The sequence below is a fragment of the Venturia canescens genome, chromosome 10, assembly GCF_019457755.1.
Source record: "Venturia canescens isolate UGA chromosome 10, ASM1945775v1, whole genome shotgun sequence".
Lineage (NCBI taxonomy): Eukaryota > Metazoa > Arthropoda > Insecta > Hymenoptera > Ichneumonidae > Venturia > Venturia canescens.
The window spans coordinates 1,743,282-1,756,890 of record NC_057430.1 but is presented as its reverse complement, the minus strand read 5'-3'; positions in this window follow the sequence as shown (position 1 = coordinate 1,756,890).

Here is a 13,609-nt window from a genome sequence, read left to right as displayed (position 1 = left end):
AAAATGGGATCATTTCTGAAGTCGAGGTCGAGATGGAGAGGTGTGCAAGTATGTATGCTATCCACCCGGCGAAACATCCATTGGCATTAACAGCAAATGAACTTGAATCATTACCGAAGGCTTTGCTTTTGAAGTATTATAGTGCATTCATTCCTGCTTTATGGAATCGTTTACCCAAGTATTTGCAGTGTGATAGTGAAGTGCAATCATATCAATTGTGCTACGATCATTTTAATCAACCCTGGCTACATACGCATATTGATTCTTGTAGACCTAAACGTCGAGATTGTGAAAAGTGTCACATAATGGAACGACTTGTGAATATCTATACGACTCTACACATAAAAAATCCCTGTGAAATGACATCGGAGGAGCTCCAAATTATATCTCCTACCGTCTTTAAACAATGTTTTAGTGAATATACAGATATCCTGTGGGATCGTTTACCAGAATATTACAAATGTGATAGAGAGATTGCATTTTTACGTCGTTGCGTTGAACATTGGAACGTATCGTCGATGGATAATCATATTGACGGTCCTGCTCCTCAACGACGACATTGTTGGAAATGTTGCGAAGGCCCGAACGTGTTTGAACAAGTTTAGAATGCAGGTGTTCAAAACGTGTTCGATCAAGTTTAGAATGCACGTGTTCATAACGTCGGCGGAATCAAAGAGATGACCCGTCTGAGCCTGTACAGAAAAAAGAACCACCGGAGGAGACTGTATCGATCACAATATAGGGACCGTGCGTGAGCTATAGAGAGCAGCACTACAGTCGATGAGCGCGCTCTCTTGTGTTTTAATGGGCAATTTTTCTGATGATATTTTGACTGTATATCATTGAAAATAATTAATTTTTCGGAAAAAAATAATGATTAAAGTAATCAAATACGGTTTTTGTCCGATCAACAATGATCGCATTCAAAATCAAAATGACGTAAAAGGAAAAAAAACTGTTTGAATCGAATGACGTTTTAAATGTCGTCGAAACAGAAAGTTTAGTGGATGAGTTGACAGTGTTTAACCTTTTGATCCACTTGGTCCGTTTCTCACTTTTCCATGGAGAATGGACTGTGCCCTCTGGGAAATAATAAAATTTTACTGATACTTCAACGTCTCGGCGTCGAAATTGTGCATTAGAGCACTCTCGAATGCAACAATATTTTCTCGATCGAGACATGATAAAAAATAATAATTTTATTTTGTTAAATAATGCGAAAAGTAATAATTCCTATATGCGCCTGCTTCAAATTGCATCTAAAAAGTTATGAAATTGGCCGCATAGTGACACTGTAAACGCTGCGCACGGTCCCTATAGATCACGTTTGAACCTGTTTGAAAACGTGTGGAAGGGGATGATTCAGTTTTGGGGTAGGGATAGATGGAAAAACTACAAATAGCAGAGTCCAGAAGAAAAAAGCATCACTTCACATTTTCATAAAGTTGAGTCAAGACTTGCTCTTTGTGGAAAAATCTCAAAAACTATATTCATCGTAAAATGGAGTTTGTTGCAATAAACGACATCATCGCAAAGTCCGAATATCTTCCTACTAAGAAGTTGAACGAGCTCGAAGTCGATGGGGAATATCTCGTCTCGGATGTCAGGATCGCAAACACCAAGTGGGGCAAAAGATACGTTGCCGAAATCAAGAATGAATTCAACATATTCCTGCCGCCACGAGTCGTAACGGCATTCGATCAGCATCCTGCTACATTCAAGAAACTCCTGGAAACAGCTCATAACGGGGAACTTTATATGAAGTATCTTGGTGGCGATTTGAAGGCCATCAAATTTTGTCAAAGAGAAGTTTAATGTTTCTCAACAAATAGAAAAAATGTAAATAGTATATGTAAATCTTCGATGAAGTGTGAGTAATGTTGAAAGAGGAGGAGGAGGAGGAAGAGTATTATATAAAATAAAAAAAAAAAACACACACACTCATATATGGAAAAAATGTTTTGTTTATTCAAAAATCCCTCGTTTGCACAATGCATGATATACATATAACCAGCTTTTCAAAGATTTTACATTCATCGTTGCACAATTAAATTTCGATTCGTTGGTGTGGTGGTGGTCGCATTTCGATGGACTTTTCGGCAGTTTTTTCAACGATGGGCAGTCCAAAGTCTCCAAATCGACAATCTCCGTTGACAGATCCAAAAAGTTCGTCAGCCATGAAGATTTTTCGCAGCCTTTTACGAAGATGGTATGAGCGCCGCGTAAGATAGTTTGAATTATTCCTCTTGCCGCATCGTATGGTATTACACCAAAATCCCATGATAATCCATGAAAATTACGTTCCAGCCATTTGTTTGTCGTTTTATACTTTGCCGGTAGAGAATCCCATGCATACGGTGGTGCGAAGAAAAGTGTGAGAGGTTCAGCATTCTTCACGTCCGCACGAATGATTGAAATTTCTTTGAGTATAAACTCATTGATGGGTCCTTTGAAGCCTTGTAGATCGATGACAAAATCCATGATGACTGTTGGCTGAAGAAGTTGATGGTACGGTTTTATACCAATTTTCTCACCCCACCACTCACAGGATTGTATTCAACGATGCGATCGTGTAGAATGAGGCAGTATGCGCATGTTTGTGCTGGAATATTTGTGCTTGTTTCAAATTCGAGGCGCACATCAACAGGTCCAGACTTGAGAGAATCGTTCTGCTTCGAGCAGTCAATCACAATGAGAGGTGCAAATTTGAGAAGATCAGCTTTTGTAAGCCATGGTTCGGCCTCCTTATTGTAGTACATCGGTTGAAAGTTTGTATACATATCGTAGAGTACTGCATACTGATTTTGTTCTATATTCAAATTCATATTACCATAAGGATAGCATTGTGAATTCAAGTATAATTTTACATCAGTAACGTTGCAATGATCAAAATTACTCGCATTTTGCCTCTTATTATTCTTTCGTCCTGTTTGGAATGCCAGGATCACATATCGAGGTTTTTCCAGCTGCGTTGATGTCTTGACTGACCACACGTGTTTCGATGTCGCCGGTAACATTGGATATTCATACAATTCCCACGTACGAAAACTCATTGGAATTGGGGTATCTTTGGCGATGAATTTCAGCAATTGAATTTTCCGTTTATCCGCCACGGTGACGTATGGAACGAGCCATTCAATTTTCCGTAGTGTAATTTTATAATCTTCAGCGGCTGGTTGAACTATGGCATTATCATCGGAACGTGATCTAGTCAAAATCAATTCGTGCTTTGCATTCACCACCATTTTTCGATAATCTTCAGCAAATCCCAGCAGCATGCTCAGTGGTATGCATACGTCAAAGTTGCCTGCTACGTCTACAATTTGTTTAGTCTCCTCAACATCGAGCCAACCGGTGTTCTCAAGCATTGCACTTCTCGCCGACGAATGAGATGTATATCCTTTGATGAGAGATGTGATTCCCACATTTTTATTACGATCGATTTCAACTGCGTTAAGTTCATAACGCACCTCCTCGAATAAATGACAAATGGCATTGTTGACGAGGCTCGTTGCAGCTAACGCTGCACCATCTGCCTTTGTCAGTTTGCCGCAAATGTGAATTGAACTTTTACTCGGTAGAATTGATAAATCTTGATGCTGGATTGAAATACGTATTTCATCACTATTGTTGTATGTTGACGATGCGTATGGTTGATGAGCATGAACCTCATAATGTATGATGGATTCGTCAAACATGACGGGTGTCTGGATGTTTACGATTTCTTCCTCCATTGCAGGCAACAGATGCACAACGAGCAAAGCAGATAATTTCTCACACGCGAACTCCACGAATTTTGAGACCCAAACTCTTCAATAGCAGAAGGTTTTGAGGTGTTAGCTCTTTGAGCGTTGATCGACGACTGCTTTCGCGATCCCATGTTGGCTTATTAATATTGCCAATATGATGATTGTAAATTATGCCCATTGAGATTTTATATGAAGTCTTATGGTGATGACTTCACCGCGGAAATTGATCAAATCTCCGTCTTGATCGACAATACGAAGCTGTATATTGTCAATGCGACGAGTTGTGATTGGTAGATAAATGACGCTCGACGGTACTTCGATGATTTTATAGCCGGCCGGTACAGATGGGAAAAATTCGTGAATTGTATGAACTTTTCGCCCGTTGATGTATGCACCAGTGGTTATGTTACACTCGACTCGAATGGCGTTCACTTTGAGAATGGATACGGGTAGATCGGACACATGTCTTTTATTGGGCTCCAATCGACGCGACGTAAAACCCAGCAAAGGTCCAATCGAATTTTTGGATGTAAAATCAATCGATTGATTGCACTCAATTTCACTGCGTAGCGTATAATTATTCGGCTTAAGCTGAATTTGTATGTTTTTAGATGCCAACTCAGTTTTCAAATATTTTTCAATATCTTCAATTTCATAGCTGCCCGTTGGAATGGTCACCACATGATTTCCAACGTGAAATTCATTGCAACCAATGTCGATATTTGGAATCGAATTGAATGTGAGCAGCTCGACGAGTCCAAGAGTATAATTTTTGTCGGGCGATAGTTCGATGGGTGGAAAAAATTGTGCCTCGAGTATGGAGGATGATCCAGTAATGGTGATCGTCAAACTATCATCCATGATGCTCGCAGATTTAGAACTAAACACGCAGCTCCATAGTCCTCATTTATATAGTGCATAATTGTCTCGTCGATTTAGTTGTCCACACAAAAATTTCAAGCATAAATGCCCGCATATTATTGTATCGTATTCCTGATACTTTTTATAATTGTATTTCACGCTACCAACATTGAAGTATCTCATGAGTTCGGGTGGAGGTGGGAGATTACCGAAGCTGTCAAAGTATGTGACTCGTTGACCATTCTTTTTATATGCAACCCAGTGTGTCCCAGGGCCCACATTTTCATCCAAATTCACGATTGCCGATTCTTGTTTGAGTGGTCCATTTTCAGGCAAAGTGTCACGCATGAAAACCCCACGAAAGTTACGAATGTTCATGGCTCTCGCATACTTTAGCAGATCGATGTCGGTGAGTGGTTGATGTGGTAGCGTGATTATACGTTTTTTGTCCCGAGGTAAAGACCCAAACCCTGTTTGTATGGTTTCAGATGTAAACCTTTACCCAAAGCGATAGCCTCGAGTGTTCGGTTGTGACGTTTACTTTCCTCCAATTCCTTTTTAGCCGCTTGAGCAGCATTTACAGCTTTGACTATTGCAGCACTTCCACCAGACAGTGCACCAACGGCGCTAAGGCCGGCAAAGATGGGTACGAGGAAGGGCAATAAACCCCCGATTTTGCGAGGTACAGGTAGAACCCGAGGCGTGCGTACTTTAACACCTTTAACACTGGCACGCGCACCTTTCAATGCTGACATGACGATTTCACGGGGGTCACCACTACGAACCATGGCTTTCTTTGCAGCACTGATGATCTTTTTCAGGCAAACACTTTTTTTGGTCTTTTTCGTCACTCCTTTCATACCTAGACCAAATTTCTTTTTCGCCTTCATAATGTTTGTCACGGCCCAAGCACTTGCTCTTTCACCAAGACTTGCGTCTTTCGAGGTTACACGTTGCCAGGCTTGTTCAGCCAAAATTTTATCCGCCAGATGTCGTGCTTCCAAGTTTTCACGATTTTTCGAATATGCGATATCGTGTTCTTTACAAGCAGCGTCCAGCGCGTTTATACCAGGATCACCACGAGTAAGACGTTTGATCAATTTCGTACCAGGTCCACAATATTGATAGCCCGGTAGATGTAGTTCCACGGGGAGATTGTTGATTATACTGTTTACCAAACCTTTACCAGGATTATCATGTACAATCATCACTCTGCAGTGGTTACAACTCGACTGACTATTCCAACATTATAAAGTTGCATTTATATGATTTTTTCAATCAGTCGCATGCGAGATGAAGTCGAAGAAACAAGTTTCGAGCGGTCAACTCCCCATAATAAATTTCGATGAATTTATTGTTGGAGCGGGTAGTGTGAAGAAGCGTCATGGAAACTTACTACCTAACAGCATTCGAGCCGTATTTTGTGGCCCCTCGAATTGTGGAAAAACGAATGCCTTACTCACGCTCCTAATACATCCAAATGGTTTGAGATTTGAGAATATATATCTATACTCGAAATCTTTGAAGCAGCCTAAATACCGATTGCTCGAGCAAATGCTTAAACCTGTGGAAGGAGTGGAATTTTTTCAATTTAACGAGCATGAACAAGTTGTGGCACCTAGTGAAGCTCGCCCAAACTCCATATTCATCTTTGACGATATAGCGTGTGAGAAACAGGACAACGTGAGAGCATTTTTTTCCATGGGAAGACACGAGATTGTGGATAGTTTTTATCTCTGTCAGACGTATACTCGTATTCCGAAACATCTCGTGAGAGACAATGCAAATTTTATAGTGCTATTCAAACAAGATGATATGAACCTCAAGCATGTATATAATGATCATGTCAATACGGATATGACTTATGCAAGTTTCAAAAAATGTGTGTCAAGTGTTGGAAATCGGACAAGTATGGATTCATCACGATTGACAAGGACAGTGAGTTGAATGCTGGAAGATATAGAAGGGGATTTGATTCTTTCCTCACTGTCGATGATGATGATGATGATGATAAATAATTGTTCCCCTGGATTTTACAAGACAGTCTAAAGTCTGACTTACTCGTGTCAACATGAAGCGCAAAGAACTTTTAAAGGAGACGGCTGTATTGAGTGAACTTGCCAAGGCGAGTGATGCAATCAGACGAAAACATCGAATGTTGAAAAGTGGACGTGATAGTGCTCAGCAGAAAATGCAAGATGTGTTTAAACCGATTGTTGAACCATTAGAAGAACTAGTTTCATATACGAAAAAACCTAAAATTAAGAATGAACGTGTAAATGTTAAAAAGGAGGAAGAGGAGGAGGAGGAGAAGGAGGAAGAGTCTCCAAATTTTGGAGAAAATAGCATGAAGCAAGATATTTCTTTCAAAGATGATATTTGGCATGATGCAATTACTGATGAGAATGTCGGTGTACCCTTAACTAAAAATAGTGATAATGATATTCATGAAGATAATAATGATGATGAGGACGATGATAATTTGGAATCATCTGGAGATGTTGATAATTTGATACGTGAATATTTGGGTTTACTGCGTAGTAATAACAAAACAAGATTAGATGGCGTGTATGGAGTACGAAATCTCGCTCAAAACAGATTAATGATTGGTGATTCACCAATTCATTTCGAACTCGATCATATAGTGGTTGGAGATGAAAAGTATCCCAAAAGTATTGGCTTGGTGGAACTGTTGTTTAAAAAAGAGCCCGAACTCAAATATCTAACACCAAATGACTTGGAGAAATATCAGAAAATTATCATCACAACGAATGCTCATAAAAAATTTTATAAACGCACGGGTGCGGTACGTCAGGATAAAAATAGTAAATTTAAAAATTATATATCCCAAATGCTCGGTAGCAACGATAAGAAAGGTGGTACTCTGCCTCAGTATAAGGTAGCACGAAAGCATACCTCTGTCGACTATGTTCATTGGGATGATCCAAATGAGCTGGTAGATCGTCTTCGTTTGTTGCTCGCATCGCAAGCTGCTGGAAATTCATCACATTCGAATGAAATTATATCGATTATCGAGGAGTTGCGTGAAGCTGAAATCATTTATTAACATGTGATGGCTTGCTTTCATCCACATTCCCAACATGAGCGTCGATGTGTTTGGACGAAAGTTGAGTAGACGTGGTGCAGGTCCTCCGGGTAAACCAGGTGCTGGATTCAAAATTACATCGGACGGTCATTACGACTTGGAACGAAAACGACTGAGCAACGTTGGCGAGCCAGTAAATGCTCGAGATGTTGTAACACTCGGTGCATTCAGCAAACACATTCATTCTATAACTCATAGTGTGACTCATACAACGAATCAAAAGTGTGAATCGAATGTGGCGGCTGCAGAAAAGCGTGTGAGAACTGAGCTCGCCCATCTCCGTGAAGAAATTGATAATATAAAGAGAGAAATCTCAGAACTTCATGATGATATGAAGTTTTTACGAGATCATCTAATGATAAGTCAGTGAAAAATCCTCCAGACTCTTATCTTCTGCAATTGATGAGGACCGTGGGGGGTGAGAAGAAAAAATGAGTGAAAAGAAGCTTGCGGTGGTTGAAGAACTGCATAAGTCAGCTCGGCGGAATTATCCACGTCGACATGTGGATATACGCGGCCTGGATGAGACTTGGCAAGCTGATCTTGTAGATATGTCTGCATATGCACAACACAACTCCAACCATAAATTTCTCCTCACCGTCATCGATATATTCTCCAAATTCGCCTGGGCCGCACCGTTGAAGAGTAAAAGTGGAAAAGATGTGAGTGCTGCAATGGAGTCGATTCTCAGCAAAGGACGCATACCGAAAAATCTCCATGTGGATCGAGGGAAAGAATTTTATAATACGGACTTTAAGGCTTTGATGAAAAAGTATAATATACACTTGTATTCTACATTTAGTAATTTGAAAGCTTCAATTTGTGAACGCTTCAATCGTACACTTAAGAATAAAATGTGGATTCAATTCAGTTTTCGCGGAAGCTGGAAATGGATCGATATTCTCGATACATTAATTATAAAATATAATGATACATTACATCGTACGATAAAAATGAAACCGAAAGATGTTAGTGCTGCGAATGAGAAACAACTATGGCGTAACGTATTTAATAGAACTGTGAATCGGGAAAAACCAGCAAAATTTAAAATCGGCGATAAAGTGCGCATAAGTAAATTTAAGAATGTTTTCGAAAAAGGTTATACCCCAAACTGGACAACAGAAATATTTACAATATATCGAGTGAGAAAAACTAATCCAGTTACTTATAATATAAAAGATCATCAAGATGAGCCCATCGCAGGTGGTTTCTACGAGCAAGAGCTACTACATGTTAAATACCCCGACATATATCTCATTGAAAAAGTGTTGAAGAAGCGCGGCAGTCAGTTGCTTGTAAAATGGCTAGGTTTCGACAATACACACAATAGTTGGATAAGCAAGGATGACCTATGAATAAAGAAGATGGAAAAAATTTCAACTCTGTTTTTTTTTTTATGACCACTCCTTATACATATAGCGGAGCTCGAAACATAGCAGGTATAAGAAAAAAAAGGACACATTGAGCTTGGTCGGAGATTTTTTTTTTCTTTATTTCACTTCCAATGTACAAACTCTCTCTTGCTCTCACCCACTCATACTTATTTACATCCCTTTCAAAGACATTACGGTATGTCACGGTGACCCCATGGCAAAGTATTTACTGTGCCAGGAATAATGTACCGCTTGTCGTCGTGCGGACTTAGCCCTATTTTTGTTTCCTTAATAGTATATACATTGTGTAAAGTAGATCTAATCGATGATTGAGTGCGCTTCATCTCAATTTCCTCATTTAAACATTTAGTATAATCATCAAAAGTTATAGTTCGCGCTACAACATTACTATTAACACCCTTGGCTTTTTTTACATCATTCTTACCTAAAACTCGTGTTGCGTACATTTTTGATCTAAGTCCCACGAATTCGGTCATAATAGCCCCGTTATTCTCATCTTTCATGAGACCGGGTACTTTTTTATTAACTAGCGGTATATTATATTTATTATCGATGGGATAATCGCTTGTATCATACTTATTAAGATTGTTCTTCATATCATTATATACATCATCACATTCAATGTGATATATTAAACTATCGGTGTCAGTGTACAATATTTTACATTTATTCTGATATATCGGAGACATGAATTCGTGATGAAACTCATACAAACATGTTTTCGATATATCTAGAATTGACATTCCAACGTATATCGGCTTATTAAACTTGACCTGCAAGTTCCGTAGCTCCACAGCAATTAAATTTTCAGCGAAAATACTACGGCTATGAAAGTTGGGTTTCGCAATCATGGCTTCGGCACCAAATCTTCCTGCCCATTCCGTCAAAAGTTTCACTTGAACATGACTTCGAACATCTTCCATCGTTTTCCCAAAAACCGCATTGTTCATTAGTTTAAACAGATTTTTTTCAAACTCATTCTTGGCATTTGTTCGAAACTGGGTATTCAGGTCGATATATTTCTGAAGCCATGATGATTGCCTAAATTTCAAAATCCGATGTATTTTCGTGAGTTTTACACCGTGTTTTAAGCATTGCTGTAATGCGCGATAGTGAATGATGTACCGCTTTTTCGCCTGCAGTGAAGCAATGAGCTTCTCGTGCTGTTTACCCGGAGGTTTTTCGTGGCTCGGACAGAATGGTAAATCACTATGGATATCATGTAGGTCTTCTGGATATTCTAAATCGACCTCAAGCAGATAACCATGTGTACCATTCAATGGAATCGATTCTACATCGAAATTCTCAACATTTTCAATAAACTCAAACTGATCGTAGGGCAATGCTTGGCTCATTGCCCATCCATATAAATTATTAACATCATAATACATTAAAAACGTGGACGGTTCTGATGGATCATACGATGGCATGTATTTATTATTGGCGCGGGCATATCTACCACTGCATTGGCTTAGACCCCCCGAATGCCCCTTTCTACAAATAAGACCATGTCAATATCTGTGAGCAATTCGAATCTGATCTTTGTGTATCGCATCATTGCATCCCAGGTGTATCCAGGAAGTGTATAATAATATGCGGGATCAAGACCGTAACTTTTCAAACAGGTGTTACGAAAGTTTTCAAAAATGTCAGCTAGTAATAAAACATCGGTTTTCAAATACAAATCACTGTATTCGCCAAGCGTTTGAGTGGAAAACCGCTCCCAAACGGTTAAAGCATGAGCATACTCACTTTCCGATACCGTTGAATCGGTTAAAGAACTATAGAATGATTCTCGCGGTGGAAGTGCCGTTTCCTCCAGTCTGTCAAAACTATCGATGTACTCGTATGGGAATACACCTTTTCGCGTTAGCAGATTGAAGTTATCGGTATCTCGGAATTCAGATTTTAAAACCGTGAGTTGATCATGAGTCAAGAAAGATGCCAATTTATCAAGACTTGTGTTCAGAAATCTATATGAATCAATGAAGCGCAACTTAATATTTTTCCTATAATCCTTCGAAGTTATAACGGTTTTCGAAAAAGAAATATACTTTTCTTTCGTTATGGGTAGTAAATCGGTTTTTCCCTCAAACGCTGTAGCTACTTCTTTTATAATAAAATGAGCATCATAGCCCGACAAATTATGGAAAACTATGGGGATGAAGAATGATTCTTGATATTTTAAATTACAGTCCTGGTGCGCTGGACCTCTGAATTTGCCTGTTAAATGGCAATGATCGCGTACTCGAATATCACCCAGTACGAATGGTTTCTCACAGATATGACATTCCGTATTTTCTCGGAATTTTCGCCACTCTTGTGGAGTCAATTCTTTCATCGGAATGATGGTATATAAAATGGTTGCTACTTGTTTCGCCAATTGTTCTAATCTACGTACGAACCATTGAACGCAGTCCTCGCCCCGATGTGTGTGATACCCTGACAATGATTCGTCATACGAGCAGTTGACGTAGTATCCCACGCTGAAGACTTGGTGATGTTGATATTTATTGCGGTCCATATCTTCAGCCGTGGTTTTTTTCAAAATGCACTCGAGGTCGGCATACACGATAAACGGTAGAAGCTCCTTTCGATTCACGTTCTTGAATTCCAACCATTTGTCATGTGCGTTCGGCAGCAGAATCGCGCAATTATTCATCTCGCCACAATCCACCTCATGTGATTGGAGCTTCTCATGAGATGAAAAATAATGCAGGCATCTATGAATGAGCAGAAAAAAGAAACATTTTTTTTTGATTACCCACAAATCTTTATTATATTTTTAAAATCTTTATATATAGTAGTATACTGATATCACTTACCGATCACAGATGTATTTTCGACCATTATGAGTATTCAGTTGCTTGCTCACTAAATGGGAAAGATTTTTAATCCATGCGAAGTGTCCCACATTTGTATCCATCACATCTTCTATGTACAGCAAATTGATGTGTCGCTCCCTTTTTTGTTTACTCAATCGAATAGGTTGAACAACATCATTCGGTGCACTATATATATTTATCGAGAGATTGTTGAGGCTCTCAAATTTATTTATTTGATCTAAAGTCATGGGGAAGTTGATACCCGCAAGATTTAAGATCGTTGAGTAGTGTGGATATGATGATGAGCGATCACTATGATTGGCGGCGGGGTGGAGGGCCGCAACGATCGCCCAGCCGAAACACGCGTTATCATTAGATTTCACATTGATCACTGCTTTTTTCAATCTAATGTGTTTTGATAATGTTATATGACAACCCGCACGCATAGAATTATATTTATTAATGTTCACAGTTAAATTCAAAATTGAACTTAATGTCCAACCACTATCACTTTCTTGAAATTCATCGAGGGATTTTAGCGTTGGCTCAACAACATGATTTCGATACCATTCGCTTATATCACATGTTTCGAGCAGTGCAACTGTCTTTGTAATTATACTTTTATTTGCATACCTGCCATTCACCGTGAACTCGCCATTAAATTCGGTATTAACTTTTATGCTGCTATGTTTGGAAATATTGTCCACCACTTGCAATGCCACCAAGTCGTATGAGTCTTGAAGGAATTTTCGTGGATCGATGTAATTTTTATTAATTATAGCACCGGTTAGCACACGATTTCCAAACGCTGTGTCGACTTCACACCACACCAAGTTTCGATCATTTAGCCCATCACCCGTGTGAATGAATTGGGAACGGGTTGTTGTTTTCAAAGTTTCTAAACGTATAATTCGCGCAATTAATGACCGTTGTGATGCTATATTCAATCGAGCACGTTTGGAAGAATTGTCGCCACTCAACGATGCGATAAACGCATCACACTGTTCTTCCCACGCAATATATTCTTCCACCGATTGTAACGAAGCCGCACGATCACTTAAAAACTTTTCCATATCATCAACATCATTGACGTCTGCCATGGTGATGAGGAGAATATGAAACTAAACTTCGATGTGGACTCGAAGAAAACTCGATCCCGAATGTCTCGATTTTTGAAATCATCTCGACAAAATTAACATCATCCCTCCAAACTTTTTCCCGATAGTTAACTTTTTTCTAGGAGAGGGGGTGTATATGAGAAGTGTATATGTGAGGGTTGAAACCTGTCGGCATTTCTTTTACATATTCCCATGATTACTCTAGATCGATGTTAGGAAAAAAATGCGGGTGGGCGAAGATTTTTTAAGAGGAAAAACTTAAGGACATCTTTTGCGGAAACAATGGGTCAATCATGAACAAGCAGGTGCATGCACTCCTGTCGATTATAGCGTGAAAAGTCGGTCCCTAACTCAAAGACATCTTTATTACTTTAACGTTTCGTTACACCCCCTCGGATCGACATCTTTCTTTTAAACTATCCTTTTACCAAGTATGATGTAAGAATCGAATATACGAAGATGACAATCTATTAGTAGGTATTTCTTCGAAATGATAATATCAGTAACCAAGCTCGGGAAAAATTGTGGGTGGGCGGCTATTCGGAGAAAAAACCTA